At 39.4% G+C, this 6000-nt stretch overlaps 1 protein-coding gene across 1 annotated transcript in view; it reads right to left on the reverse strand.

Moving 5' to 3' along the window:
- The window catches only part of LOC125415729 (uncharacterized), a 28966-nt gene extending 24324 nt beyond the window's left edge, over positions 1-4642 (reverse strand). Inside the window, exon 1 of the mRNA XM_048458216.3 lies at positions 4496-4642. The gene's annotated coding sequence lies outside the window, so the exon portion shown is untranslated. The remainder of the gene's footprint in view (positions 1-4495) is intronic.
- Between the last annotated feature and the right edge of the window lie 1358 nt (positions 4643-6000).

The raw sequence follows: 6000 nt of genomic DNA on the forward strand, positions 1-6000 counted from the left end.
CAAAACCTAGGAATTGCTTCAGAAGATTCAACAAGACTGACAGACCCATGGCTCGACTGATAAAAAGGAAAAGATAGCAGAAATAGCCAGAATAAGAAATGAATAGGGGAAAATTACATCAGACAACAAAGGAATACAGAATATTATACAGGACTGTTTTTAAAGCCTGTACGCCATTAAGCTGGAAAACCTAAAGCCTAGTTTCAGCCAAACCGCCAAGATTAAACTATGAAGAAGTCCACCACCTAAACAAAACCATAATAAACGAGGAAATTGAAACGATAATGAAAAGCCTCCCAGCAAAAAAGGGGCCCGTGCCAGATGGATTCGCTGCATTCAGACATCCACAGTGAATCCTTCTTAAGCTATTAAGGACGACGAGGAGGAAAGGAAGCAGAATGAACAGAATGAATACTCACAATCGCTTCTCCGAAGCCATTATCACTGTAATGCCGAAACCAGGTAAAGACGCAACAATAAAAAAGAGCCAAAGAGCACCTAATAAAAATGTCCAGTACCAGACACGAAATTCTCTTTTTTGAGTTATTGACCAGGGCTCTCCAGGAAACAACCAAAACACGCAACCTTTTGCTACCGCTCTTCGGTGCGCTTAAGAGGTGGAATGCACCATGCACTCAGACACAGGGTTCAGAGATCTGGAACTGAACTGAGAGCCGCCTCCCTGAGTACTAGTTTTCATGGTATCAGAAAGTGCCATGCAAGCTTCCGAAGGAGGGAAACAGCCATTCGATCTAGCAATGTAGTCCAGAAACCCCAAACAACAGGAATGATACAACAACTCTATGGTTGCATTAGTCGCATTCATACCTTGGCAGTAACCAGCAGCTCTCTAATTGGACTTAAGACCCATACAACAAGTGAGAAATCGTGCCTGGTACTGGAAACCTAGCCAACTCCTCAGGGGTACTGAAGTTATGGATCTTGCAGGAGACCATACATTCACTATTTTATTAAACCAACATAATCTCTAACAACAATATAAACATCTATTCTTTGTACTAATTCTTAACTAAGAAAACTTCGCTTTGTGACAGAGACCACAACTGATTATAATGCAGAGTTGTGAAGCCAAGTCCCATTGGGTACATCTACAAAATACTCTGACACCTAAGACTCAAAGAGCACTGTGGAAGGGGGGCAGAAAGATTAACAGGCATGCGATCAAGGAGTTTCCTGGGAGACTGTTTCCTAGTAGAGTCGGAAGTTACACCCATCTAGTCCCGCCAACACAACACCTAAACACGAGCTTAACAAGGAAGACACCAATAGGCATTTGAAAATAGATGCGGGAAAGACCATGATGCTTCAACCCTACACAAATCACTACAGAATGTAACACGATTACTGTTGGTCTTAATAATAAAAACACAGAGTCAAATTTTAGGGGTATGAAAGCTGAAAGATGAGAGAAGCAGAGAAGCCAGTCACTAGTGCTTACCTCTACGAAATCCTCAGACTCAGTGTGGTGTCTTGTCCTCATACTGAATGCCTTCTCTACAAAGCCTCAGACTGAATCCTGAGCTCCTGTCTCCTCCTGACTTATATTCCTCTCTCCACCTAGCCATATCACTCCTGTCTTCTCCTCCCTAGTGCTGGGAATAAAAGTATATGATCCCAAATGCTGGGATCAACTTTGTGTGAGCTACCACCATGGTCTGGTTCTATTTCTCTTTTTAGACTGGATTAATTTTGTGTAGTCCAGGGTGGCCTTGAACTAACAGAGATCCATCTGCCTCTGTCTTCTGAATCCTGGGATTAAAGATGTTTGCCACCACTGCATGGCCTCTACAGCTAACTAGTGTGGCTAACTCTGCATTCTAATCTTCAGGCAAGCTTTGTTGGTTAAAGCACAAACAAAATATCACTACATAGGCTACTAGGGAATGCTAAGAGTGGGAGAAATAGTCTTCCCCAGAGAAGGCCCACCATTTGGTTATAGAGTGCCAAAATGTTCAGCCCTGAATACACACATATAAACATCATACAGACTGAATAAGTTATAATTAGGTATATATATATATATATATATATATATATATATATATATATATATATATATATATAGAGAGAGAGAGAGAGAGAGAGAGAGAGAGAGAGGAGAGAGAGAGAGAGAGCAATTAATGAAAAAGGAGTCCATAAATGTTAAAAAGAGCAAGAAAGGGAATGCGGGAGAGTTTGGAGGGCAGGGATAAATTATGTAACTGTATTTTAATTTCAAAGATAAATACAAAATAGAAAGTTGTAGATTTTCATATGGCATATTTACACATCATTTTCTTTAGTTAACCCTTCTGCCCTGCTCCTTGAGCCACAGAAAATTTGGTTCAAATATAAGCTCTTTGATGAAACAATCTGTCATTCCCATAACTAGACTCAATGTCTCCATGTGACCTATGCCTGTAGATTCTTTCCCTGACACTGTAATACTATCACTAAACACAATCTGTTTCAGTAACTTATTTGCAAGTAAATGAATGGAACTGGGGATCATGTTAAACAAATTGAACCAGACTCAGAAGTCAAGTATCATGTATTTTTTCTTGTGTAGACTCTAGGTCTAAAAAAAATGAATTTAGAAAAGGAATTAACAGAAATTAAGTAGGAAATCAGTGCAAGAAGAGAGAATACAAGTTTGGGTAATGGAGGCATAAATTTAACTAAAGTATGTGGCATACATGTATAAGATATAATAACAAACCCCACCATATTATTCAGATAATGGACATTAATAGAATATATCTCCTTATATGTTACCACTTCCATATGAGACAAATATACAAAGAAACCCCTTCTGCCCTGTAAGGAGTCTGCTAGATTCAGCTGAAGCAGAGTAATGGGAGATGAGGTCTGGCCTGAATAAGTTTCAAGAACCTCAAAGATTTCAAAGCATAACCATGGGGTAAAGCATCTCTTTTGGTCTGAACCCTGTGCAAATAAAGATTCCTCAAAGTTGAGTCCAGACTGCCTTTGTTACCGTTTGTTTCTAGCTTCCAGGAACAGAAAGAGTAGAAAGCTGGTGGCTTATCCTGTGTTACCCTAGAACACAGTATCCTGTGGCACCCCTGGTAATATTAAACTCAGGCCATTCGTTTCATAAGACTACTAAGGAACAAAAGGAAGGCACTGTTAGAAACAGAAGAAGTGACAGCTGTGGGCTCTTGAAACTGTAAGTTACAGTTTTTCTCCTTATTATTAGATGTTTTAGTTTCCTCAAGGCCTTGTCTGTGCAGAGAGAATCCCTGGGTTTGGGTTTTCGGCTGCTTTGCATATAGCATCACCTTGGAGAAAATGATGGATTAGATCAAGAAAAATATATGTTAGATCCTTTTCTATGGACAGAAACTTCATACAAAATTGTGTGACATTTTCTTAGTTGACTGTGATGGCTAATTTTACATGTCAACTAAATTTGGCTGGGGTACCTTGATTTTCTTGGTACCCTAGATACTGCTGTGAAGTTGTTATTTTGATGTGATTTGCAGTTTACTAAGACTGTCCGTGACTATATTTTGTTTGAAGGTCTATTGAAAAATAAGGAATTCTGCCTCTGGATCACTTTGAACTTAACAGCAAAGCATCAGATTGTTCTTTGGGTTCCAACCTGCTGTTCTACTACTTGGTTTTCTACTTGTTAGGCCATAACAATGACATATGAAGTAAGTTAATTCTTTAAACTATATATACACATATATTTGTATGTATATGTATACTATTTCTCCAGAACTTCCTAATGCAAATTTAACATTTCTTTGAAGTAAGATATATTATTTTCCTGTAACAAACAATATTGATTGATCATAAACATGAAACCTGTTGAATAGCTCATTAATTTATCTAGTATTGCCCAGATAAGTTTAGTCACTTAGGAAGTTTTCCTTTTTCTTTCGTATGAACGTATGGCACAAATTGAAATTGTCATTTGCCTTATTCTAACTACTCCATGATTTAACTAATAAGGAAGAAAATGGATTGCTCATGTATTAGTTTCATGCCCCAAAGTCGTTAACATCTGTATACAGTGGCTTCTGCTAATATTTCAACACTGGCATTTATCCATTCCTCCTGCATTGGCTCTGTCCTGCCCTGCCCTGCCCTTCACTCCATTGCCACAACACCGATTTATCTTCCACTCCTCTGCTTCTCTCTCAGAGCTTTAGGTAGGGATTAGCAGCCACTCTCCCTACATTATACAAGAATGTCCTCCTGTGCGTGTGTGTCAATACTTCTTTTGGTTGTTACAATTTTTCTAAAATACTATGTCTGATTTGTGGCTTGTCTATGAAGGTTTGAGACTACCGGATGGCATGCTAGTAAAGGAAGAGCCTTGCTTCCTGAACTTTCCTAGGGAGATGTAGACAAATGTCTGTTCACCCCAGATAATGTCAGATCAAAGGGACAGTCCATTCAAGTCTAACTTGGCGAACGAATGAATCTTCTGGGATAACTTAAGAAGCAGAGATAAATGTTTACTTACAAGAAAGTAGGTGGTCTTGGAAGAGCTGTATCACGGCTGTTGACGTCCCAAGTACTGTATAAATGGAACCCTCCTTTTCTCAATCTTCTATCTCAAATGTACTGGGGCACCTCCGGAGCCCAACTGAATACTGAGACAGAAAAAACACAGAAGGGAGTGAACAGCTGTAACATCAGGTGATTGTCTGATGACATCACTCCTTTCTATGATGTAGTGTTAAAAGCAACAATCCTGTGACTGTAATAATGGTGGCTAACATTTCAAGAAGGTAATGGCTATGATATGTGCAGAGGACAGCATTCTACAGTGCTTCATTCACCCTTCCTTGGGTTTTACGTTCGTTTTGCTCCATTCCCTATGAAAAACCCTGCATTTTGAATTTTGATGCAGATGAATGATTGTTTTCGTCCATTTAGAGTTGGCTATTGGATTGCTACATTATAGCAGTACTCTTTTATGCTCAGTAGCAATTTGACTAATTATGAGCCTTTGAAATAACTGGTGCCCATTCAAAAAGAAGCTTCCTTGACCATGATTCAGAGCAGCAATAATCGTTGGGCTTGAACATCAATGCTAAGAAAGCAATTAGGCAATTTGACAGGCATATAATTTCCACTAACCAAAACAAGAGCAATAGTTTCTTCTCTGGGACCTATGACCTCCTAGCTGTAGAATTTCGTATTACAGTACCAAACATGGGGCTTCTCACATGAAGCAGATCTTAAATCAGTGATTTATTCGGTATTCATATTTTCCTCCTTCATACCTCTCTCTCCTCTCAATCCCTCATGTTCCATCCCCAATCTGGCCACAAAATTTTTTCTATTTCCCCTTCCCAGGGAGATCCAAGCTTCCTTCCTGGGCCCTTCTTGTTCCCTAACCTCTCTGGGTCTGTAGATTGTAGCATGGCTATCCTTTACTTACAGCTAACATCCACTTATGAGTGAGTACATACCATGTTTGCCTTTCTGGGTCTGGGTTACCTCACTCAGGATAATTTTTTTTTCTAGTTCCATCCATTTGCCAGCAAATTTCATGATGTCCTTTGTTTTTTTTTTAAAAAAAAACAGCTTAGTAATACACCATAGAGCAAATATATCACATTTTCTTTATTCAGTCGAGAGACATTTAGGTTGTTTCCAGGTTCTGGCTATTGTGAATAAAGATTCTATGAACATAGTTCACATATTATATGCACATACAGAGAGAGAGAGAGACAGAGAGAGAGAGAGAGAGAGAGAGAGAGAGAGAGAGAGAGAGGAGAGAGACAGAGACAGTGAGACAGAGGCACAGAGACACAGAGAGAGTATGTGTCTGTATGTGGCTTTGCAAATGTCACAGTGCATTTGTGGAAGTCAAAGGACAACTTGCAGGAGTTGGTTCTCTTCTATCATTTAGATCCCAAGTATCAACTTTAGGACATGGACCCAAGATCATTCCTCATGTTCCACTGCACTTCCCATCATTAGGCATCACCAAAGGCTCCTGATGATTTCCATACCCCA

The sequence above is a fragment of the Myodes glareolus genome, chromosome X (genome assembly GCF_982192425.1).
Source record: "Myodes glareolus chromosome X, mMyoGla1.1, whole genome shotgun sequence".
NCBI lineage: Eukaryota > Metazoa > Chordata > Mammalia > Rodentia > Cricetidae > Myodes > Myodes glareolus.